Raw genomic sequence first — 26,891 nt, forward strand, 5'->3', positions numbered from 1 at the left:
AGAAATAGACTCGGCTATACATAATTACTTAATGTATGATCAGGGAAGCTTTTCAGAACAAGAGGAGAAGGGAATATAATTTTATAAGTGGTGCCATCATCTTTTGATAGCAATTTGGTGGAAAAAATGTAAGTCAGAAGTATGATAGGGAAAAGAGGATAAAATAGGCAGAGAGGGAGACGTTGGGACCTAAGGCCCCCAGAGGGGAAAAACAGATATTTTAGAACAATGCTGGGAGGGTCTGACTACAACAAACTCCCTGGGGGGAAGGTTCCTCTTAAGTATGCAACAGACACCATCTACTCCCCTCTCAGGTTCCCCTCAGGAATTTGACAAAAGACCTAACTAAAAATAAGTAGTAGACCATAAAATGTATGACCCACAAGGAACTTAGACCATAGACCATAGACCATGCCTCATACAATGCAAATGAGCCAATCAAAAAGGAATGATTAGGCCTTTAGAGTTACCTACCCAGGTAGAACCTGAGAAGGAACAAAGGGTAAGGGAAGAGGGAGCCAACCAGAACCTTACAAAACAAAGTCCCTTGCCTACAGTCCGCAGGCTTTCACCTTCGAGTGCCACCTCTCTGTAAAGAGAGCTTCCATACTGGTCTTACTTTCTGACCTTATGCTCAAATTCTTACTTTCTAATCTTATACCTTCATAAACTTTAGTCTGCTGCTCATCTTGTGTCTACCTCTTCATTCTTCGAAGCGGTGAGACAACGAATCTGGGGTATTGAGGTAAAAAAAAATATCCTGCAACAGAACCACACTATGTACCATCTTTTAAAAAATCATTAACATTTGGAATAAAAAGCTTAATATAAAAATATGTCAAAGAAAACTAATAGAAACTGAAGATACGCTAGACAAAATGTTAATAGCTATGTGTATCCATACACATAGCTTTATATGCTTTATATATAAAGCAAATTCCAATTATTAAGGGAACTGTTAGATGAATGATCAGAGTGTACATAGAAAATTCATACCAGCATAAACACAAATAGTAAACAAACCCAGAGAAACATGTTTAACCTATTTATTAAGGTCAGGTTTGACTTTCTAAACAAAAGCAATGACAGAAACTATAAAAGATAAGATTGGTAGATAGAACTACATAAATTCAAAGTTTAGGGAATCTAAAAACACCAGAAAAAAATAGCAAACGTCAAATGGAAGAAAAAATAGGCAACATAAATGTTTTTTAAATATTAAAGGTGCTTAAAAATAATTGGTAAGAAGGGCGCCTGAGTGGCTCATTTGACTTTGGCTCAGGTCACGATCTCACTCACAGCTTGTGGGTTCGAGTGCCACCTTGGGCTCTGTGCTGACAGCTCAGAGCCTGGAATCTGCTACCAATTCTGTGTCTCCCTCTTTCTCTCTCCCTCTCTTGCTTGTTCTCTCTCTCTCTCTCTCTCTCTCTCTCTCTCTCTCTCTCTCTCATTCTCTCTCTCTCAAAAATAAATTTAAAAAACATTAACAATTAAAAAAAAATAAATGGTAAGAGAATTTGATAGAAAACTAAACAACCAACAAGAACAGAGTATGAACAGAGATGAAATCTCAGTGGCCAAGTCCAATCCTACAAATAATCAAACACAGTAAAACTGCATGTTCCTGCAACCCACTTAAAAATAGAAATGAAGAAGCAGTAAACAGCAACACTTTTGATACCAGGGGTACCCATCTTAAAGAAAAATTCCAAGAGGAAAAAGTTATACAAAGGGATATATTTATTACAGCTTTATTTAGTAATGGTAGAAACTCTAGTTTTAGGGAAATAGTAAATTATGGTATGTTGACTCAATGGAATATAAAAGTATAAGTACAAGTTTGAAACATGGCAAATTACTTATGATATGTTAAGTGCAAAAAGTGGGCATACAACATTGAATACACATTATAATTACAACTATTTACTGCAAAAAAATGAAGTATGTTGTTTTCCTCTTTTCCTCCTTACAAATCAATAAAAAGTGCAGACTATGTGCAGAAATCATACTATGTATCTACCTGGGCATGGGGATAAATAAGAAATGCTTGCTTAGGGCACTTGGGTGGCTCAATTGGTTAAGCATCCGACTTCAGCTCAGGTTGTGATCTCATGGTTCATGAGTCCGAGCTCTACGTTGGGCTCTGTGCTGACAGAGTGCAGCCTGCTTGGGATTCTCTCTCTCTCTGATTCTCTCTCTCTCTCTCTCTCTCTCTCTCTCTTTCCCTCTCTGCCCCCGTATATGCTCTCTCTCAAAATAAATAGATAAAATAAAAATAAAAATAAAAGAAGTTGCTTGCTTATTTCCCGTAGAAACCAATGATCCAATGGGAGAGAAAAATAATTTGCACACATTTAGTTACAATGTATAATATGGAGCGATAAGGACATCCCTAAAAATGTAAAAGATTCTATGGTAGCACATTCATGCTGAATAGTGAAAGATCTTCTATAGGTTACTATATAACTCACATTAAAATATGAGAACTTGAAAAGATCTCTGTAAAATCTAATTAATCGTCCTTATTATAAAGTTGAGAAGGCTGAGGTGCAGAGAGAGAGAGTAAACAAATAGATCTTAGATCAATGCTTTCCTTTTCCAGATGAGAACCTGAGGCCTAGAGAAAACATAAGCTTCTTCTAAGAGTGTAGGGAATGTCTGTTTAAGATCTAGTTCCAGAGCCACATCTCCTGACCACAAATCCAATGTTCTCTTCACACGCAGCTTTCACCCAGAGTGCATCAACGAAAACAGAAGGTGACGGAAGAAACGGGCTACTTGTCTTTTAAAGAACTGTGAGGATAATGGAGGATACAGGGGTAAGACCTCATCTCTGTCTCAGTAATTCAGGGGACAGTCATGAGTTTATAAGCCCAGTCCGACACTTAGGAGGCTGTATATGCTTCTCCATTCCTTGTACCCTAGTCCTAGTTAGTCAGAAATTCTGCCTTGACTAACTCTATTTTATTTTAAACTCTACTGTTTTTTTGTCAACAACTATGTAATTAGTCTTTCTGCAGTCTCTACCCTTCAAAATTATTCTTCACGCTGTCACCATATTGTTATTACTAGAATAAATATCTGACCACTTCAAGCCTTCAGTGCTTCCCTGTTGCCTAAAAAGGATGTATAAATTCCTTCAAAGTACCCATAGAGGCCACCATGATCTTGCTGGTGCCTTTCCTTCCGTTTTATCTCTCACTACTTCGGTCTTAACTTTGAGACTCATGCTCACACTGAATTTGCATTTTCAAAAATGTTTCAATATTTTATCAGGTCTCTGTTAGCATAGTAGGCACTTACTGAATGGACAAATGAATGAATAAATGAGATAAAGGAAATTTAATAAAGACATTTCTTAATGACATTGATATCTTGGCTAATTAATCTTCTCTATCCATAAGCTCAGTGAGGTTGGGTATTGTGTTTGTCCTGCTCACTGCTGTAAGCCCAATATTCAACAGCTGAATAAATGAATGAATGAATGGATGGATGAATAAAACTGTGTAACAGAGATTTGCATGGCTGTTATGGAAGGGCAGAGGAAACAACTATATTTGTGGGAATTAAGGAGAGCTTCACATGAGAAGCAATCTTTGCAATGGTTGGATAGGGATTGTCAGGTAGAAATAATAGACACATTGAGGTACAAAAGAACATGGCATGTTCACGGATCAAGAAATACTGGAAGACAGGTGGAAAGCTTCAGGTGGACAGGATAACCTAATGGAAAGAGTCAGACGGAGTTAGATTCAAATCCGAGAGTTAATTCTCTTTGTGTGACTTCAATCAAGCTATCAAAGCTCTCATAGCTTTCATTTTATCTTAAAACAAACTGTAAAAATTAAAGATGAGATAATATAGAATACTGAAAATTGCATAGCTTAGGACAGGAGCTCTTCCACTTTCTTCCTCTCCCTTTACCCCCTCTCCTCTTCCTCTTAGTGTTAATTCTTTGGTTTAGCACAAGTATCTTGGCCTGCTCTAGTCACTAGGTAAGACTAAGGGCCTCTTTCAGATCTAAATCTAAAAACCTTTCCACAAGATGTTCTCTGTGGGTAACCAGCTCTTATCTGTATATCTCCCTTATCCTACTGCATACATCACACTAATGCCAAATAAAATGTTTTGACTCCAACTCAGATTAAAATAAGAAGGGCCAAAGGAACAAGAAGGAATTAATTTGCTATCTGGTCTCTAAAGTTTTTTGCTCTTTTGCTGTCTGAAACCAAATAGTTTGGCCCCTATTTAACTCTCAATAGGGAGACTTTATAATTTATTGTCCAAAGAGCACACTCTGAGAGTGAAGGAAAGTGCTATTACTTCTACCAAGACAATAGGTATTATTCAGGACTATCTTAAGCAAATTGGGGTGTATTGTCACCCTGCCTCTCCAACTTTATCACCTATCAATCTCCTTTATTTCCTATGCTGCAGCCCTAGGGACTCTGTGGCCTTCTCTCATACACACCACATTCATTCGTCCATTAAGGACTTTGCATTAGTTTTCTCTCTCCTTAGAACCCTCTTCTTCCAAGATCTTTCACGGCTGACTTCTCACCATTCAAGTCACTGATCAAATGTCACCTTTTGAGTTCTTCTATTCAAACTATTAATACTGTTAATAGTAATTACGATTAATAAGTAACTATTAATAGCCTCTTCTCCAACGACTATCTCACTACTTTGTTTTATATTCTTTGTAGCCCGTAAGACTATCTGAACTTAGCTAAAGTATTCATTAATTTATATGATTATTTATTGATGGTCTTTTTTCACTATTGAATGTCAGCTCAAAGAGGGCAAGAACCTGGCCTGTCTTATTTATCACTCTTTGTATCTAGACCCATCCCAGATACTAAGTAGGTACTTAATAGTCATAAAATGATTATCTTAACTTTCTATAATTTTTAAACATAAACTTCCTTTCATGATAGTGACAGTGATTTATAGTTACCATATGAATGTGTTCATTTCACTTATCAGTGCAAATAGGTTGTATGCCAAATTGTTTGAAGGAAAGGTCAACTTTAAATTCCCCTATCTGCCTGCTCACGAACTCAATAAGGATATGTAACTCAGCAGAGTCCTTAATTATTTCCAACTTCAGGAAACAACTGAAATAAATAGCCTTAAGTCATATTAGGGTTACAGTGTCACTTAAAAAAATGTTATTAATTGTGTTAGGTTTGAACCAGACAGTATCCTAGGACCAAGAGCAAAATGTAGGTTACCACTCAGGAAAATTACCTGATGCATACCATAGCTAAACCATCTATTCTTGGTATTCTGGATATTTAAAAATTATAAGTTGTTTTTCTCTGTGTTTCTAGAGTGCTTTTGGAGGTTTTTAGAAATCAAGATGGGGCGCCTTGGTGGCTCAGTCAGTTAAACGTCAGACTCCTGGTTTCAGCTCAAGTCATGATCTCACAGTTTGTGGATTCAAGCCCCATGTCGGGCTCCATGATGGCAGCACGGAGCTTGCTTGGGATTCTCTCTCTCTCTGCCCCTCCCCTGCTCATGCTCTCTCTCTCTTTTTCTCAAAATAAATAAATATACTTTAAAAACTTAAAAAAAAAGCAAGATTGAACAGTGGAAAGCTCAGTTTTATTTGGTTTATTTGGTGTTTATTAGTCTTACAATTTGGGGCAGTTAACTAATGTTTCTGAGACTCGGCTTCCTCATCTGTAAAATTGTAAAAGTATTGATCTATATATTCCATTTGCATTCGGAAAAAGTTTTATAATAATACCAAACCATAGATGGACTCATTTAAAAAATCTTAATGCCAAATATAGGCAACCATTGGTGTTAATAGATTTAACATTTCAAAATTTGACTATTCTATTATGGGCCCATTAAATGAACCAATTTATAACTTTCTTGGAACATGAATGTGAGACATTCTTGGTGTACGGCTGGTGTGTAGGAATAAATCACCCAGCTAAGGTGTGATTCTCCGAAGCATCTACATCTCAGTGCAGTCCTCTTGAGATTCATTCTTCCACAGTAGGATCTCTCTTAAGATCTCTTAGGATCTTCTCTCTTAAGAAACAAGACAAAAACTAAAAAGCTATGTTTCTTTGTAGAAAGTGTCTCCTTAAAAAACACACCTGCTCTACTGGGGAGGGAAGTGAGAAAAAGAAGTGAACTATATGTCAGAGAGACACTCGCTTTAGAGATATGCCAAGATATTGAGGCATATCCCTTCATCATGCCAGGTGTCTGAGACTGAGCAGAAAACAGTCCTCCTCAAACATTCCCAAAGAAAAGAATATTTATGGGAATTCTCAAAGGTCCACCTAAATGTCACTCTATTGAGGGGCACCTGGGTGGCTCAGTCAGATGAGCGTCCGACTTCAGCTCAGGTCATGATCTCATGGTTTTTGAGTTTGAGCCCTGCGTTGGGCTCAGTGCTGACAGCTCAGAGCCTGGAGCCTGATTCGGATTCTGTGTCTCCCTCTCTCTCTGCCTCTCCCCCACTTGTGTTCTGTTTGTCTCTCTCTCTCTCAAAAATAAATAAAATGTAAAAAAAAAGAATTTAAATGCCACTTTTTGACAATGAGTAAAAAAGGAAAAAGAAACAAAAGTTTAAAGATAGTTTGGGGGAGCCTGGGTGGGGTCAGTTGGTTGAGTGTCAGACTTTGGCCCAGGTCATGATCTTGTGGTTTGCAAGTTTGAGCCCCACATTGGGCTCTGTGCTGACAGCTCAGAGCCTGCTTTTTTTCTCTCTGCCCCCCCCACCCCCAGCTCATGCTTTGTCTCTATTTCTCTCAAAAATAAAAATAAAAAAATAAAAATAAAATAAAGGTAGTTTAACTTTGTACTCAATATTTCAAGTTTCTAGCATATTAGTTATTAATGACTAGTGAAAAAAAAATAGCATCTTTGGTAATAGGCATCAAGCCCCTTCAACTGTCAATACTCTTCATGCCAGGAATTTAACTTAAGGAAGTGATCAGTTAAGTGCTCAAAGATTTGGGCAAAAATGAAATTAGATGCCAACCTTCCAACTGATCACAAAATATATTCCGATGGATTAAAACCCAAATTAACACAATATGCACAAATCATGGTAAAAGATTGATAAATAAGACTACTTCGAGATTAAAAACTATTTTTAAGACAAAAGAAACCATGAATAAAGTTAAATAAGTAATATGCAAGGAGAAGATATCTGCAATGTACCTAATAACAAAGAATTTTTATTCAGAACATATGAAGTATTCCAAGTAATGAATGAGAAAAATACAAACAATACTATTAAACAATAGGTAGAGCATAAAACTAGATAATCAATAGAGAAGAAAATCTACATGGCCAATAAAGAGTAAAGAGATGGAAAATTACAAAGAACAATTTTTTTCCAATTAGTTTGATAAAAATAAATTTTGGGGGGTGCCTAGTTGGCTCAGTCAGTTAAGCATCTGACTTTGGCTCAGGTCATGATCTCATGGTTTGCGAGTTCGAGCCCCAGGTTGGGCTCTGTGCTGACAGCTCAGAGCCTGGAGCCTGCTTCAGATTCTGTATCTCCTTCTCTCTCTGGCCCTCCCCAACTCATGCTCTGTCTCTCAAAAATAAATAAATGTTAAAAAAATTAAATAGATTTTTAAAATATGCTAATACCAATTGTTTGCAAAGACGTAAAGAAGTATGAACTCTTTCTAATATACTATTTGTGGGAATATTAACTGGTACATCTTCTTTGGAGAACAATTTGGCAATATCTAATACAGCAGAAGGTGCACATAGAACATGATCTAACAATTCTATTTCAACACATCCCTACAGAAACTCACACAAATATCCAAGGGGATATGTGAAAAAGACGCACCCTGCAAGTTTTTAATAGCAAACACTGAAAAAAAAGTCAGAGCAACCTACATGATCATAAAATAGGAAATGGATAGGTAATTGGAGGTATAGTCACATAATGAAGTACTGTACAGTAGTTAAAATAAATGAATGATATCACATGAATAAAAATTGTGATCTAAAATTTTTTTTGAGAGGATAAGTAGGAGAATGACACACAATATGATGTCATCTACTTAAATGTCAAAGAGCAAAGATGATACTATAGAGACATGTATTTAGTAAAAAGAATAAGCATGTTCGTGAAGAAAACGCATGCTAAGTTCAATAGAATGTTTCTAGGAAAAAGAGAGGTGAGTGGAACTAAGAAGAGAAATGAAGAGAATTTCAAAATATGAGAACATATTAATGGTTGTGAATTCTAGGCAGTAGGACAGTGGATACTTACTATATTATTATCTGAACTTTAATGTGTGTTTGAAATGTTTCACAATAAAAAAAGTAGTATGTAAGTAATCACATTCATTTCAAAGGAAACGTGGCACAACGCTGAAGAGAACATTGTGCCATCCTCTAAGAATTTTACCCATTTAAAGCAGGTCCATTTTCGGTTTAGGAAAAAATACTTCTCTGATCAATGCTGCAGTGAATACAAGGAGGCATATATCCAATGGAACATCCACTGCTTTAACCACATCAAGGTAGTTTTGTACTCTGTAATCACTTGCTTACTTGCCTGGCCCCACTAGATTCTTGGAACACTTGGAAGAGGGAGACCCCTTCTTACTCATCAATGCCTAGGCCACATGGGCATCCAGTAAGTGTTTTGAAAAATGATTTAATACAATTTCAATTTCCATCTTGAATAGGGATATTGAAACACTGTTGTTTAACCACATTTGCAAGGCAACTTGAGAGGCTCTGAGAGACTCAAAGTTGGCACAAGCGTGACTCTTTGAGTCACCTGGTTTCTTGCCATTGTACTAAAACACACACAATGAGGCCATAATGGCTTATAGTTGCTGCTGTTTTTGCTCCAGAATCCTATGCATGAGGATTGGAATAATTTCTTAAAGGCCTCTCTGAACACCCTCGTGAGATGGTGTAATAAAGTCCACTTAATAATAAATATGCATTTCTGTGCCAAAACAGAACACATCTTTGGCCAGCTATGGTTTCTTTCAGCTTATAGGCTCTGAAAGCGTATCTTAGGTCAGAAAGACTCAAAGAAGACACAGAGGCTGCTGCCAAACCACATACAAATTCTATTTAACAATCAGAAGTGTGGGATAGAACAAATCAGAAGACAATCTTCATTTTCCTTTTTTGAAACCTCTCATTTCTAATTCATTTTTTAAAATGTTACTGTATTAGGGGTGCCTGGGTGGTTCAGTCGCTTAAGCGTCCAACTTCTGCTCAGGTCATGATCTCATGGTTCACAGATTCTATCCCCGCATCAGATTCTGTGCTGACAGCTTAGAGCCTGGAGCCTGCTTGGGATTCTGTGTCTCCCTCTCTCTCTGCCCCTCTCCCATTCGCTCGTGCTGTCTCTCAAAAATAAACAGGCAATTAAAGTTAAAATTTTTAAAAAAATGTTAGTGTATTAGAAACCTAACTGCAATCCTCTCTGAACAAGGAAGAAGACTAGATAAAAAAAACAAACAAACAAACAAACAAACAAAAACAAAAAACGGAGAAGAGCATGACTGGAAAAACACTGGATATAATTCAAGGAATTGGTTTTAAAAAGGAATATTTAGAAGAGGGTAAAGTTTATCTATATCAACATCACAACTAAGTAAAAAGAAAGAGGCATATAAAAAAGAGGCCAGAAAGAAATACGCCAAATAATCGATATTAACTTTGAATATTAAGATGATGATTTTTATATCTCTCTACTGTAATATTCTCCAGTTTTGCTATGTGAGGTGCCTGAATTATTTTTGTCATGAAATAGTTCCCTTCTCCCTTCATCTCTCCTTCCTGGTTATTCCTTGCCCAACATACTGGACATATCAGTTATTAATATGTCTCATCTCTTCTTTTAGCTGCAGTGGCCTTATCCATACTTCATATTTAGAAAAGTATAGTTCAGGCATTTTTAGGCAGGAATGATCTAAAAATCCAAACAAAGATGTGTCACTGACCCAAAAGTGGCACAGCACAGACCAGTTGATGAAGTTGGATGGTGGGAAGGGCTTGCAAACAGAGATAAAAGTAATCAGACTTGCTCTTTCAGAGATTTGGAATGGAAGAGATTTGGTATCAATCCTTCATCAATAGTGGGTGTAGAGCTAACCTGCAGAGAGAGGAACTGAGATGTTATGTATAGAGAGAGGAACATCTCGGATCCCAGAGATCAAGAAAAGGAGGCAGTGGCAAATACCTAGTTGTGCTGGTTCCTAACAGCTCTGTAGGTCCAGTTCTGATGTTTCTCCTTAAAATAATTCTTTTTTGTATAATACTATTCAGAGGAAGATAAAATTCCCTTAAGGCAATATATGCCGTCAATGGGGACAGACTCTGGATTCTAAATCTAGGGCCCAATTTATGCCAAAACAGACAGAATACCTATTTATATAATCTCAATGTCCTGTCTAAATGCCATCATTAGGGAACAAAAATTTACTCTTTGATTTCTAAAGAATGTGCAATTGTTAAAGAGACCATATTAGCATTAGCTTTGCTTCTTAATGAAAATTTAAAAAGTTTATGATCAACTTAAAGATAAAATTTGGTTTGTGGATTGCTAGAATGAAGTCTGAAAGTGGAAGAATGCATTCAATTATTTAAAAGGGTCTGTGAATACATATGAATGTTAGCCTTAGCAATGGAATAGTGTATCTTTCACATATCATTGTATTATTTTTCAAATGTGCGTCAATGCTATTGCTATCAATAATGTAAATTTTAAAGGTGAATTTTAAACATTATTGAATTCATAGTAGCTATCTGTCCCAATGTGTTCTTTCAAATCAACTAATAATGAAATTACAATTACTAGCCTTGGGAGTCTGAAAAACTTGGCATTACAGAGAAGTCCCAGGAGTATCAAGTAGTGGTAAAAAAGATGGGGAACACCTGATACAAAGCGTAGACTAGAAGAAGCCTCAAAAGGCTTGAATTAAACCTCAACAGACTCCAATAGCAATTCCACAGGCTGGGAGTACTGCAGACCCTGCTGGCTGGTGAGGGTGTTTGGGGTGAGTCCCATGTTTTATTCTGAAGAGTGTACCTATTTAGAACAATGTAAAGGGAGTGTCATTTTCTTGATTAACTTTTGGGCTGCATTATTTTTTTTTTTAATTTTTTTAATGTTTATTCATTTTTGAGAGAGAGTGTGAGCGGGGGAGGGACAGACAGAGAGGGAGACACAGAATCCCAAGGAGGCTCCAGGCTCTGAGCTGTCAGCACGGAGCCCGACACGGCTCGAAATCATGAACCACGAGATCATGACCTGAGCTGAAGTTGGACGTTTAACAGACTGAGCCATCCAGGTGCCCCTGAGCTGCATTCTTAAGAGACAAAAAAGAACAGACACTTGGCATATGTTTTCCATCTGAAGAATTATACAGTTCTCTACACAGTTGCTCACTAACACAGTAGCTGACTTTCTTCTCCCTCTCCTCACAAATAGTCATATTCCTATATGATCTACCTCCTAAACATCTGCCAAATTTGTTCAGGTCTCTGAAGCTGTGCTGTACCACTTTAGACCAAGCCAATATCACCTCTCACCTGGACAAATACAACTGCCTCCAAACTGGTCTCCCTGATTCATTCTCCAGAAGGATCATTTGAAAATTTAAGTCTGATCAAGTCACTTCCTTTTTAAAATCTTTAATAGATTCTTACTGGTCTCATGATGCAGTAAAAAAAAAAAAAAAAAAAAAAAAAAAAAAAAGGCTTTTTAAAAAATCCCTTAACATTCCTTATAAGATTCATCACAACCTGGAACCTGGCCGTTTGCTGCTAATTTTGCAGCCTCACTCCAGTTTCTTACCAGGTTCACTATCAAATCCAGCTCTTTGCACATGCTATTACCTGTGTGGGGAGCACTCCTTCTATACCTTTCCTGAACTGGCAAACTTCCACCCCTACTTAGGTATCCAGGATAAATCTCACTCTGAGTCAGTCCAGGATTCCTTAGACTAAGTCTCTTTGTTATGCATACCCACAGGAGCATAATCTTCCCCCTTTTTTTCAGACTAATCAGTTTTTAATCACCCATTTGTCATGCCTTTCCATACCATAAGCTCCATGAGAGAGTCTATCTTTCTTTGCTTCCAAATTTTTTCAGTACAGGGTTTGGTACATAGTAAGCACTCAATGTCTGTTAAACTGGATTAGTCAGTTACTGTTTGTTGAGCTGGATTAACTGTCATATTCTCATAGAAGAAACTTGTGAGCCCCAAAGAGACAACCTAAGAAATCCATTGAAAACTAATTTGCTCTTTCACACCCAAAATTCTTAGAACAAAATCTATCCTTCTTGTCATGACCCGTATCCCATTCTACTTGCATGCTTTCATCTGAATCTCAGCTATGAACCAGGCATTATGGTCCAGAGGATACAGAAACTTATCTTCTAAAGTTCACTAAAAAGTATTGAACACTTCCATGTTAATAACATCTTTTAACATAGTATCTTTTATGTAATCAAATATGCCTACCCTTTTAGAGTTTTTGGATTGCTTATTTCCCACTACATCTAGGTTACAAATACATCTCCTGGACTTTCTGCTAAGCCTTAAAAAAAAAATGAAGTCTTTACTATATCTGGAATACACTTATATAGTGTGAGATGGATATTTCTATCTAAGTAGATATTTCTAAGTAGACAATCAGGTGTTCTGGTGCGATTTATTACATAAATTGCACCCTTCCCACTAAATTAAAATGGCACCCTTAGTGGTATTTCATAAAATCCCAAAGAAAATGAGCTATCTCTGATTCTCTGTTTTGTTCTCTGGTCTATTTGTCTACTCATATGCCTACACCATCTTAATTTGATTACAGTGTTTATATGTTCTAACATCCGGTAATGCAAGACTACTCTATTCTTTTTACATGATATTCAAATTTGACATGATATTCAAATTTGACATGATATTTGAGGATGCAGTGTTCAGATAAACTTTAAAACCAAGTTAAAAAAACTTAAATGATGCCTACAATAAAAAATCCTGTGGCATTATAATTATTATATATTACAAACATATCATGTCTATACATTACCTTATATGATGTGTTCATATTGTCTTTTCATTTGTTGTTATCATATTTTCTGTTCTTCAATAAGATTTTATAGTTGTGCTCCCCAATGCACTTTGCTTCTCTTAAAACTTTTAATCTTAAACATTTTATCATCTTGGTTGCTATTGTATATAGAATATTTTTTCCACTTTTCATTTCTGAATACTTTTTTGGTAGACTAAAATGAAAGAAGTTATTTGTTTTTATAATTTATCTCATGTCTAAACTCCTTATCAAACATTTGTTATTTTTTATTTTTACTTGAATCTTCCAACTTTCTCTATATACAGCCAGCAAAAAATAGTAATTTAATCTCTTTTCCAATATTGAATAAACAGCTTATTTCATTTTCTTATCATATTGCTTTTGCACAAATAAAGATCAATAGAAGTATTTAATCCTTTCTGAGACAAGGCGAGGTATAAATATATGGAGACAAATCTGTATCTATTCCTGAGAAAATGGCTCAATGCTAGATTTTTGCTGTATAACACTTACATGACTTTAAAATTATGATAAGAAAATGTATGAGATTTTCAGTAATAGTAGATAGAGCTGGAAGGCTGTTAGTAGAGACATACTAGCTAATCCTACTAATTCTACGTACAATGAGACTAATGCCCATCAAGAGAAAGTGATTTAACCAAGATGAAAAGCTAGAAGCAAAACCCATGCTAGAATGTGAAGATTTTTTGACCCTTTGGACAATGTTCTTTGTAAAAGACTTGGTGATTCTCACTGGATTTCCCTGGAATCTATTATTTGAAACACCTCAAAATAAGTCTTTCTGTCACATTTTCTTATAGCATCATGTATTTTTCTTCCAGTGTACTTAATCTTATTTGTAATGTTAAGCTATTTTGTGATTATTTAATTTATGTTTCTCTAACTAGACTCTGATCTCTATGAGGGCAAGGATTATGGTTATTTTAGTTCACCCTGCATGTCTACTGCTAGGCAAGTGACAGATATTCAATAGGTATTTTTTGAAAGAATGAATACATTGATGAGTCAGAGAGATAGTACCTCATATAGAAACAATGTAATGAACATAAAAACGACAGGTGAGTAGTCAGAAAGGGCACAGATCTGTTCTGGATCTTAGAGTTATCACTTACAAACCACATGGCTTTAGGCAAATTACTCAATCCCTGTACCAATTTATTCATCTAAAGTAGAGATAATCTATCTCATTGGATTGCTGTGAACATGGATGAGTAATATGCAAGTAAAGCAAAGAACCTGGCAGAGCCCTTTGTGTAGAGGCATGGGATATGCCAAGCACGTTTACAAACACTGCACACTTCAAGAAGTATCTCCTTTTCTTCCCCCTTCCTTGTTGGGTAAACTGTGACATCATAAACATGATGTGAACATCATAAAGTGTAGACTATGTTATTCACAACTTGTATGTTATACCCTACGAAATTGAGACCCATATTTATTTTCACATGAAGAAATGAAAACTCAGAAAAATTTAATTGATTTTTCCAGGACTTTGCATTGATGATGACTACAGCACAGCTGTGATGCCTAAAACACAGCTAATGCCACCTACTTTTATGGTCTTTCCATTATGTACTTCCATTTGTGTCCTGCTAAAGCAGCTTTTCCAACTGGGTTCTTCAGAAGGCAAGGAGATGGTGATAAGTGTAATTTAACACGAGTTCCCTGAGTAAACATTGGAAACATAAGGTCCAGCAAAGTTAAACAGACTCTGGGATCTCTACAAGAGGAACTCTCAGACTTACATCAATACACACATGCATTAAGAATATCTAAGAGTGGGATGCAGGAAGCATGAACTCCCTCAAAAAAAAGTTTTCACAAAACTCTTTGTGGGGAAGTAACTATCAGTGTCTTGGAAATATTTCTTTAAGTAAACAAAGTTTGGGACTCCTGGGTGGCTATCAGTTAAGCGTCTGACTCTTGATTTCTGCTCAAGTCATGATCTCATGGTTTGTGAGTTCAGGCTCTGAGTTAGGTTCTGCACTGACAGTGTGGAGCCTGCTTGGGATTCTCTCTCTCCCTCTCTCTTTGCCCCTCCCCTCAAAATAAATAAGTAAATGAAAAAAAAAAAGAATAGGAGGGGCATCTGGTTGGCTCAGTCCGTTAAGCATCCGACTTCGGCTCAGGTCATGATCTTGCAGTCTGTGGGTTTGAGCCCTGCGTCAGGCTCTGTGCTGACAGCTCAGAGCCTGGAGCCTGCTTCAGATCTTGTGTCTCCCTCTCTCTCTGCCCCTCCCCCACTCATGCTCTGTCTCTCTCTGTCTCTCAAAAACAAACAGACGTTAAAAAATTAAAAAAAAAAAGAATAAGAGGAGCATCTTAAAAAAGAAAGAAAGAAAGTTTAAAATGTCCTTACTACCAAATTTAAACCACCCTCCCTTTTAACTCTGCCACTTCATCTACAAGGAGGGAACTTTCAATAGGCCTTTCTTTTAATACCATCTCATAAGTACTGATTTGGTATAAAGCTATTTGCTCTGAAATATTTCGCTTAAAAATATAAAATGATCTATGATGGTACATTAAACTTACTGTATACATATCATGTATGCATGTATAGGCATTGCTCCCTCACTCCTGCTTTGAGACCTGTTCTCTGCTCTTTGTCAATGTGCACTGGTGTGCACTTCTACAAACACTCAACAAACAAAGGCTCTGATAGGCTACTCCTGATTCAAACATGTTCTACAACATTAATTGTGTGTACCATCAAGGCTTCCCTTTCTGCCATTTACTGGGTGTTACTTGATGGATATTTATTTGATGGACAACAGATGGACTAAGTGATAGTACTAGGCCTGACCAAAGAAATGACGTCAGGGTGTCATGGGGATGTGTCACAAGCACTCTAAGCACCTTGGAGGAAAAGATGAAGGAAAGAGAGGATAGAGGGCAGAAGACAAGTAAACATTGGCAGATGCTCTCTGACATTATTTATGAAGCACACCTTAGGTCATTGGTGTGGGAAAGACTGTTCATCAATTGAATGTTGGTCATTGGAAGCTTTGGGAACTTTAGCAGGAGGCACGTCTTGAATAAATGGAAGAGCTTTCCCAAATGGATGCAGAACACAGGTCTATGCTAGGACGTTGACTGAGTTAGAACAAACATGCTTAGAGCAGAACACTTAGAACAGGAGACTAGGAGAAACAGAGGGATGCAGACTGAGGAGAATGGCAAGAGGGCAGGTGGAAGTCCGCAGAGGGAGGATTATTTACACTATGCTAAGCTCTTTTAGGTGGTATGTGTGTATACACCTGTACATATGCATATCTGTACATACACATATATATGGTCTTTGACATCCCTATAAAGTAAATATATTAATCCAATTTCACAAGTGAGAAAATGGGCCCCCCAAATTAATTAAGACCAAAAGTCTTGACCAATTCTAGGAATGATCTAAGACTCCCCTACTATACAACAGACCCTCAGAACGATGTGTGACTTTTACAGATTTCAAAAGGAGAAAAGGTTTCTCCTTTTTTTTTTTTTTTAAATTTTTTTTTCCCACATTTTTATTATTTATTTTTGGGACAGAGAGAGACAGAGCATGAACGGGGGAGGGGCAGAGAGAGAGGGAGACACAGAATCGGAAACAGGCTCCAGGCTCCGAGCCGTCAGCGCAGAGCCTGACGCGGGGCTCGAACTCACGGACCGCGAGATCGTGACCTGGCTGAAGTCGGACGCTTAACCGACTGCGCCACCCAGGCGCCCCAGGTTTCTCCTTTTTAACCACAGATTAGAAATATACTTGAATTTTCCTAGAAAATGAAGCAGGAAATATGGGGAGAATTGAGAAAAAGCTGAGATGAAAAATGGCTCTTAGAAGAACTAAAGACAGGGGCGCCTGGGTTGCTCAGTCGGTTAAGTGTCCGACTCTTGATTTCAGCACAGGTCATGATCTCACGGTGATGAGACCGAGCCCCACTTCTCTGCGCTGAACTTGGAGCCTGCTTTGGATTCTCTCCCTCTCTCTCTCTCTGCCCCTCCCTGGCTCGCATGAACGTGAGCTTGCTCGCTGTCTCTCAAAATAAATGAAGAAACATTTTAAAAAGAGAACTAAAGACAATAATACCATTTTTGAAATCGTGTGTGTGTGTGCGCATGCAAGTGTGTGCATGTGCATGCCTGTGTGCACACCCACACAGGCACAGACAGGCTGGAAACAAGTTTTCAGCTCAGTAGGTAAGAAGGATTGCTTTTCTTATCATAAAAGCCCTAGGAGAAAAGAATAAAAGAACAGATCACATAAGAGTCCTCCCACACATACACAAAACTGCAGATAGTACTGAACCCTATATATATTATGGTTTTTCCTATAGGAAAAATACCTATGATACATAAATACCTATGATAAAGTTTATCAGTTAAGCATAGTAAAAGATTAACAACAATAACTAATAATATAGTAACAATATACTGTCATGAAAGTTATGTGAATGTGGTCTCCCTCTCTCTCTCTCAAAATATCTTCTTGTCCTGTACTCATACTTCTTCTTCCTGTGATGATATGAGATGACACAATGCCTATGTGATGACATGAGGTGGGGTGAGTGACACAGGCATGTATGTGACTTAACATTAGGTTACTGCTGACCTTCTGATGAGTGTTCAAGAGGATCAAAAGTTTCTGCACCTGGGTTGACTGGGGGTAACTGAAACTAAGGAAAGTGAAACTACAGATAAAGGGAGACTACTATGCCTTGAAAAACAATTATGAAATGTATTCAATAAGGAAACAAATGTAAAAATGTGCTACCAGTTCCATACTCTGTTGGGCCCAATTATATGCTGCTATTACATGGCAGGGGGATGACAGTAGAGGAGAGGTATAATGGAAAGGAGACGCACTGAAAGAAAGAATAAGAAAAATGGGAAGGTTGAGGTCTCAGTGTAGGCATTTCTTCTAGAAATTCTCTTTTCTGTGCATCCATGCCACTTTCTATTTTACCGACTTAGTAAATTGCATTTATCTGTCTTCCTCATTAGGCATTAATTCCTTGAAGGCTGGGACTGTATCTTATTTAATGTTGATTCCACAGTGACTACACAGTACTTGACACATATACTCCATGGATACTTGTTTTACAAGATAGGCTAAGCACTGTTTAGTGTTCATTGCTTTTAAGAGCTCACTTCCTCGCTCAGACATTCTACTACGAATGTTGCTTCTACTACAACTCAGAGACTAACGTGTTTCAGGATATTGATTTCTGATGGAGATAATGGTAATGACAATAATTGACAATAATAACTGTCATTTATTGCATTTTCTTTTTTTAGTGTTTATTTTTATTTTTGAGAGAGAGAGAAAGAGAGAGAGAGCATACACGTGAGCAGGGGATGGGCAGAAAGAGAGGGGGAACAGAGGATCTGAAGCGGGCTCTGTGCTGACAGCAGAGAGCCCAATGGGGGACTCAAACTCACAAACCGTGAGATCATAAGTTGAGCCCAGTATTGGATGCTTAACCGACTGAGCCACCCAGGTGCCCCGCATTTTTAATAATGAAGCATTATATTTTATCTTTACATACGTAGTCTTTCATTTTCTGTTCAAAAATCCTGTGATTACCATTTTAAGTGGAAACTGAGGCTGAGAGCTTGAACCACTTATTCAAGGTCTTTGAACTAATAAGCTAGTGGAACTGGGAGATTTTTATGCCTAAGTGTGTCCAGCTTGAAAACTCTTATTTATATTTCCTATCATAATTTCTTTTGAGTCAGTTAAAACCTTGGTGAGGGCTGAGGAATTTTCCTATTCACAAATGAAAGAGGAATAAAGATTAAGTGGATGGTTTTGTCTTTCATAAACTCATAACACCACTTGCCAAAGAATTCTAACAAATGGAAGTTGTTAATTGAAAGTCTGACTTGCACAGCACTATTTGATGCATTAAAATAAAATATATTCATAAGCATATCAACTTCACTGATAATGCCTAATGAGCCTCCAATGAGACATTTCACTCACAATTTAAGATTCAGTTTCAGGGTGCCTAGGTGGCGCAGTCGGTTGAGCATCCAACTTTGGCTCAGGTCATGACCTCATGGTTCGTGGGTTTGAGCTCCATGTGAGGCTCAGCACTGACCATGTGGAGCCTGCTTGGGATTCTCTCTCTCTCTCTCTCTCTCTCTCTCCCCCCCCTCTCTCTCTGCCCTTCCCCGCTTGCTCTCTCTCAAAATAAATAAAAAAACTTAAAAAAAAAGATTGGGTCTCAAGAAATCAGAAATAAACACACTAACCACAAATTAATAAAACCAATACAAAATATAAAACACCAGAGACTTCTGTAGCACAAGAGCCTAATATTTTAAGAAATTTTCAATTACAATAAAATATGAAACAACAGAAATATTAGGGTCTAGTTTTTTGAGTTAAAAAAAAATCCACCCAGCCTCCACAGCCCATTTAACATGTTAGTGATTTGCAAAAATCTATTTACATTCAGCTCCTCAAAAGTTCAGAGCCTGGGGCGCCTGGGTGGCTCAGTCAGTTGGGCATCTGACTTTGGCTCAGGTCATGAACTTGCTTTCATGAGTTTGAGCCCCGTGTCAGGCTCTGTGCTGACAGCCCAGAGCCTGGAGCCTGCTTCGGATTCTGTGTCTCCCTGTCTCTCTGCCCCTCCCCTGCTTGCACTTCTCTGTCTTAAAAATAAAGATTAGGGGCGCCTGGGTGGCGCAGTCGGTTAAGCATCCGACTTCAGCCAGGTCACGATCCCGCGGTCCGTGAGTTCGAGCCCTGCGTCAGGCTCTGGGCTGATGGCTCGGAGCCTGGAGCCTGTTTCCGATTCTGTGTCTCCCTCTCTCTCTGCCCCTCCCCCGTTCATGCTCTGTCTCTCTCTGTCCCAAAAATAAATAAACGTTGAAAAAAAATTTAAAAATAAAGATTAAAAAAAAATTCAGAGCCTAAGAGATAATAAACAAAATCCAAACAAAGGAGATAAAAAATATTTAAAGTGACAGATTTCTGTTGTCAGAAAAGTCCCTATATGAACAAGAATAAAGAAAATAAGAATTCATTCTATAGATCTGTAATAATAGCAAGTAAATGTAACTGCTATGTTAACACTTTGCCTGTTATGAGTGATACTTCATAAAATGAGAGCCTTATTTTCTATAAAAAGTTCAGCAATTATTTTATCAGATATATTGAGCTTGAAGGCCAGTTGATCAATGAGAGTCCTCCAAGTCTGAATTGTAATTTAGAACAAGAGGAAATAGATTGTTCACCTGAAAATAATCCAACAAATTGTTATAAAAGCAATGAATTGTCTTAAAAAAAAACAGTTGGTGGTTACACAGCAGTTCATCTGCGTTTGAAGTAGAGTGAAGGAAGGCGGTAGAGAAATCCAGAGAAAGCATAGGAATCATGACAAATTACCCAACTCGCATGCTTTAAGTTCGCTGATAAGGGTATAGAACATCTCTTTAATGTATTCACAGGCACCTTATTATTAAAGTGTCAAACCTCTGTGAGGATTCTTGAGTAACTTGCTATTCCATTTCTGTTTCATTCATTAAATAGTTTCTAAAGCACCCCCAAGTTCCCCATTTATGAAGTTCTCAATGAACCAGGCTGGGAGCAACTCAAACTATTTTGACTCACTTAAGAGAGCGCATGTTACCATTAGAAACAAAATGTAAATGAGAAATGCACTATTGTGGTCCCTTCACCGTGTGAACATGTTAAAATAATTCCATAGCTCAAGGGACCCATGATCTAAGTAGTACACATAGCTACCATAGTCTGAGTTTAAATTCCCTCTTTGACTTATTAATACCAGTTCTTGTAGATAGGTACAAATAATTTAAATTTTTACTTCTTAAGAGATAAAAATTATGCGTGGATTAAAATGAACTCTTGAAGGTATTGTTATAGTGCTTTTATATCTTTAGTGAAAATAAATTATAAAATAATATTCAGTCCAGCTTTTCCTTTCAGTAACATAAGAATATTGAAAGCAATGTTAATTGTGCAATGTTTTTAGTCAAAACAATTTAATTTCTTGATGTAATTAATTAATAAGGTGCTTACAACTGATTCTTGGAACAGATATATAATTGACATATATTATAAAGTACTATAAAAGACATTGTACAAATATTGTGGAAATATTAAAAAGATCATTAAAATATACACCCTTGTAGACTATGCTTTCATATTGTAGTTCTCTCTTTAAAATGAAAATGTTCCTTGATACCCTATGTTTTTTATGTATTGGAGGGATGGATTAAGTAATTTATATGGATCCCATCCAGTTCCTACACTGTATTAATTATGTGAATTAACCGTTGGGAGAGTAGAAATATCAATCATGTATTAATTTGTGTACCATTGGATACTTCAGGAAAATTAATGCATTTATATCTACTAAATGTAACTGAGATGGACATTGTCAGTTTCAACCTTAGACTAAACTGAATGGGATCCTTCTTTGAGAAGCGTCTTCCAATCTTTCTAAATAATTACTAATCTAAGGAGCATAGATATCACTCAGTACAAAGAAAAAGATCTTTAGAAGGACATTAAAAGGTATTGCTCTTGTGAAGTAGGATAACATTTGTTTGCTATTGACATTATACTGTCATTTTATGAAACTCCCCAAGGAGGTCCTCAGCAATGTTTGTAATCCATACCTGTATGCAACCCCAACGGAAAACCTATAGCTTGCCCAGGACAACATTTCTAATCCAGTTATCCTATTGCAGAACGAGATTCACAGCGCAGCAAATTGAAGCAGCTTGGCAGCTGCACGTCTCTGCATAGGCTACCTGGTGTTCAGAATAGCCTGGGCACGACTATTTTCAGAGTGGCATAGTAAGACCAGGTGACATCTGACCCAAGAGTATTTGTTAGGGACAGACTCTATCCAAGACAGAGTTCATCCCAATTCAACAAAGGGTTACCATGAGGGGAGGGGTTAAAGTAAATGTTAATTGGTGACTGTGTTCAGACACCTCCATGCTTCATCAAAAACTTCCAAGAGTATTTAACTTATCTTTCAAAGGAGAAAGAAACAGACTGTCTTCCTCAAGCCTTCCCTAATGCCTCAGCTTTTTTTCAGGTAAGAATTCCTGGCACTTTCCCAAAGGGTGCATCTGTGGTGGCCTTGGTTATGTTTCTGAGGGCCTGGGAGATGTATATTTCTTCAAAAAGGAACAGGAGGGCCTGGATTATCTTTAAATGGCCCAGAGCTGTATTATCTGGGCATTCAGGAGAGAAAACGAGGGAGCAATAGAAAAATCAAGCGAGAGGAAAAGATAATATAAAAAGGAGGAAAGAGAAGAAGGCCCAGGTAGGCAGGTATCATTGCCTGCTTTGCAGTCCCAGTGCTGCAAGACCCAGAAGGAGGCTGTGCAAGGGCTTGCCAAGCACTAAAGGCTTTGCAGGCGGCACTGCCGTCCTCTCTAGCGCCCACTTCAGGTTGAGCCGCTCAAGCACTCTTCCTTCAGTCTTCCGCCCCCCGCCCCCGCCCCTCCCCTTCTCTGCAGGTGGCTGCATCTGGAGGATTTCCAAGAAGGCTGGGGACAGTTAGGCATCTTGGATTTGGGTTCTGCCTTCTAGGAGCCAGGGGAGAGCTGGCAGGGCCCATTGTGTGTTTACACTGCAGTCGCCTCACTCCGCGAGGACCCAGACCCTGCAGCTGCAGCAGTTTTGGAAGATGTAAGACAGGCAGAAGAGTGAGGACGGCACCTGCAGTGTCTCTGAAGCCTGGAGTCCCTGAAGGATTAGAGCATGGAGGAGACAGAGATGGGTCTGGGCAGTCCTTGGACAGGAGCTTTGAGTGATGTGCCAGTTCTCTCAAAAAAAAAAAAAAAATCCAAGGATTCCAAAGAAACTAACTGAGATGCAGAGGCAGCCAGGAAGGGCAGGTTACACAGTGAATAAGGTGGGTAGATGGTAGGTGAGGGGCAATAGAAAAGAGATAGAAAGAGACCTTGCAAGAAAGGAGAAATGATAATAGTGTGAAAAGGAAGCTTGGGACTCTCTTGAAGATGTGCTGGGGACCAGACAATTATTTATCTAAAGACTTTAGCGATGTCACTGAAGATGCTAAAAGTATAGAGAGAAGGGAACATTTCCACTCAACATTACTCTGTAGTTGTTTATTTCATAGACTAGAAGTTAACTGACATTTCCCTAGCTCCCTAGCTTCTGGGCCTCAATGGCCTCATCTTTACGTAAAACACGGGGTTTGAACTAGATACTTTAGAAGGTCTCTGTCTGGTACGTCTCTATGACTGTCAGCCCATGAGCCAGGGTATCTGATACTAAACACCTCTAAGATTTCGTACCAGATCCCCCATTCTTCCTGCACTACCCATTTATCAATGCAGTGTAAAAACTGCACGATTCATGAAGCACATTCCAACTCTTAGTGAGGACGAGGAGTATGGTTCAGTTATGACAAATGATTGATCCTTCTGCCCTGAGGTAAGGAAGAGAGGAACAGTGATTTACACTTCGGGTTTCCACGGAGAGAATATTCTCGAATTTTTTATTTCAAATTTTATCCATCTAAAGAAATTGCAAATTTCTTTGAGGGGCTCAAAATAGTTGGACTGACTAAAGGGCCAATGAGCCCTATAATGATCTGCCTTATTTGAAGGAAAATTTATTTCATTACAGAAACTGAATCTGCTTCTTCCATGGAAATCCATCCAGCTCACTGGCCATGCTCTTCGCTTGTCTGCCTGCCTCATGCCATTCTGCCAACTGCTTCAGTGCAGCATTTTCTGGAGTTATTAAACACCCAAGCTTAATGAGAGTGCACTTATGGGTGAAGTATTCAATGATGCAGGACCACCTCCCCATCACCACCACACGCAGTTTAGATGGAAGTGGGGATCAAATATGTTTTCACAAGAGTTTCATTTTTAATTTGTCTCAGCCTGAAATTCCTTTAAATTAAAAACAAAAATTAATATGGAGAAATACAACTCCTTCGCTCTTCTTGTCTTCAAGTGGGATGTGACACACAGATAGTATCCACTTGTGTTTTCTACACCCACTAACATTTCCATTTCATTTTAGTCTCCAAAATATGGGCAGGAGCACAACTCTAGAAAAATGGATTCCCACTCTCGAATCTCACAGGGCACCGATCCATCCGTGCAGTGCTGAGCGCTCGCCCAGAACCTCACCGTTTCCTCTGTCCCTCCACCGCCATTCACCAGTGCCCCCGGTTTCCACAGTGGGTTTGACCTTGCAAAGACCCTGCTTTAGTTCCTGGGCACGGAACAACCCATTTTAACTCAAAACACAAAACGACCTTTTCTCCTTTAAAGAAACACCACCGAATGTAACACATCTGGGCTTACATTTCTCAACCCCGCATTCCAGAATGGGAATACGGGGTGCAGAGGCAGGCAACTAGTTTGGGTCTGACAGCTTCCATTCAGAGAGGCTCTGGGTCTCAGACTCTGCTCAAGACAGACGGCTGACTATGTGGTTGAACATCTCTCCTTTTTTGCTCATTCACCATCATGACGAAGAATCAAAACCGAAAAATTATCTACTCATTTCTCAATACTAAGAAATGTGCTTCTTTTGCGCGTCGCTCCGTGGTTCTAAACACTAACACCCCGCTTGGAAACCAACCCCGGTTTCCACACCATCTCGTCCACTCAGTTTCACTTAGCAAACACCTTCACTGCTCTTCCCCGGTGAGAAAAATGGTGCACCAAGCTCACGGATGGCAGGTTGGTACTTGACTGCAGCCGCTCAATAGTTTTATCAGCAACCGGAAAACTTCACAATCGGTCAAACAGCTACTTAAATGTGTGTGAGAGGAAATCCGCTTATTTATAGACTTACACTAAAAAAGCACCTCTGTTTCACCTATCTTAAATCTAGCTTCAGACAAACCCCCAAACACGCCGCATATAAACACTCCTCCTTCCCCCACCCCCATCATCCCCAAAGATCCCTCTTTGACTAACAACACATTCAGATGGCCAGCCTTAACCAAAGCAACTGTCATCAGGCATTTGGACGCTCTATGCAAAGTATGTGACAATAGCCAAAGCATCTCTCAGACAATTGGCTGTACTACACATGCAGAAAAGCAACGAAGATTGCATTTTCCACTTACAGTTATAGCGCTGCGCACGGTCACTTAATGAAAATAATAAAACTCAACAGTTCTTTATATATATGTATAATTCAGATAAACGGTTAAGCCGTCTCTGTGTGTGGTTCTCTCGCGCTCTTTTTTTCTCTGGAGCTGTAGGCTGCTTAAATCCCTCTTGGATCGCGCCTCGCAAGCCCAGCCGCCGCCGCAACAAGCTCGGGTAAGTCTCTGCTGCAGATTGGGAATCCCATAGAAAACCTAGGGTCCCTGGAGCTGGCTGCGCAGGCGCGCGAGCCGCCGCCTCTCGAGGCACCCCCTCCCCTCTCCCCTCCTCCCTCTTCCTCCAGCTCCGCAGCCCCAGCGTGGAGAGAGCTGTGGAGCCGGTGACCAAAAGCAGCCTGGCGTTGGCGCATGCTCAGTTGGAGGGGCTCGGAGTTCCCGCGGATGGATTCCATGTCTCCAGATTTTAGCAGAAACTCAAAAGGAAAGTACAGAGGGAAAGGGAGCCAGGCTACCGGAGCAGCCTGCACCTGGACTGGCGGTAGGGAGAGCAAGTTGTGCTCACCACGCCCGCTGTTATGGAGTCTGGTGGTGAAGGCGAAGGCCAGAAATGGGACACTTGGAGCCTGCTTTTCCCAAGGCTCTCAGCCAAGTCTCCCAGGGGACCCCCGGCCGACCCTTTGTCGGGCTGTAAGATGACAGAGAAAACTGCAGAAATCCTTTTCTCCAAAGGAAGTATGTCCCCAGAGCTAGCTGTGACCATACCTACCCGGCCCCTGTGAAGGAATAGTTATGGTGGGCACTTTCCGTGGGCCATTGCATCCTAGGGTCTTATGCTGGGAGAACAGTCCTATCCAGAGCGGTTAGAGAAATGTGTGTTGAAGAGAGCTGGTTCCGAGACTTCTTGCCCTGTATGACCTTGGACAAATCATGCTAACCATCAACAAACATTTAACAAGCGCCTTCAGTATGCAGTTAATAAATATTTATTGACTATGCTCGGGGAGGGGTTGGTAGATGGGAGGGAACAAACCATCCTTGGAATAGAGGATTAAGGGCTTGGACCAAACGATATTATAGTGCCCCTTTTGTGTCCATTAAGGATGCATGTGTTTGCTAGCCCTCCCCCGCTCCCCACTGTCCTGCCAAAGCCTAGAAGACTTGGCAAGGAGTAGTGTCCAGTAAATGTTTGGTCGCCTCCCTACCAGGAAAGCAAAAATTCCCAGATGTTTCCAACCTGATCAGTTTTCCTCAAGTGTGTATGTTTGCACATTAATTCATTCGTTCATTCAAAAATTATGCATTAACCAACTACTTAGTATTAGCCACTGCTTTGGGGATACATGAAGCGAACAAAACCCCATCCTGAGGTTTACATTCAGGAGGGAGTTTTATTTTCAAGAGGGGAGGCAGTTCTGGAGGCACAGTGAAGATCCAAGTTCTCCTTAAATAGAGACCTTTACAATTTCACACACCTTACCACGTTCAGGAAAACTGCAGTGTTACTTAATCTTTTGGTTCTGAGGACACCAAGAGCATCTCTCGTGGCAAAAGAGCTCGAGACAGACAAATCTCCGTTGCCAGGAGGAAGCTGCTCCTGGCTGCCAAGTCTGGGAGTCCAGCTGGGAATAACCAGAGGCCACTTAGAGAAGACCAGGGGAGACTCCGCCCCACCAGTCTCCGGCCCTGTAAAAGGCTTGTGCCAGGTGAGGACCCCCAGTAGTGACACCTGAG

General features: G+C 39.2%; 1 protein-coding gene across 1 annotated transcript in view; it reads right to left on the reverse strand.

The window, feature by feature from the left end:
* Positions 1 to 25,522, reverse strand: part of VSNL1 (visinin like 1) — a 98,030-nt gene extending 72,508 nt beyond the window's left edge. The window contains exon 1 of the mRNA XM_043604490.1: positions 25,179 to 25,522. The gene's annotated coding sequence lies outside the window, so the exon portion shown is untranslated. The remainder of the gene's footprint in view (positions 1 to 25,178) is intronic.
* Positions 25,523 to 26,891: the final 1,369 nt, after the last annotated feature.

This window comes from Prionailurus bengalensis, chromosome A3 (assembly GCF_016509475.1).
Source record: "Prionailurus bengalensis isolate Pbe53 chromosome A3, Fcat_Pben_1.1_paternal_pri, whole genome shotgun sequence".
Classification (NCBI taxonomy): Eukaryota; Metazoa; Chordata; class Mammalia; order Carnivora; family Felidae; genus Prionailurus; species Prionailurus bengalensis.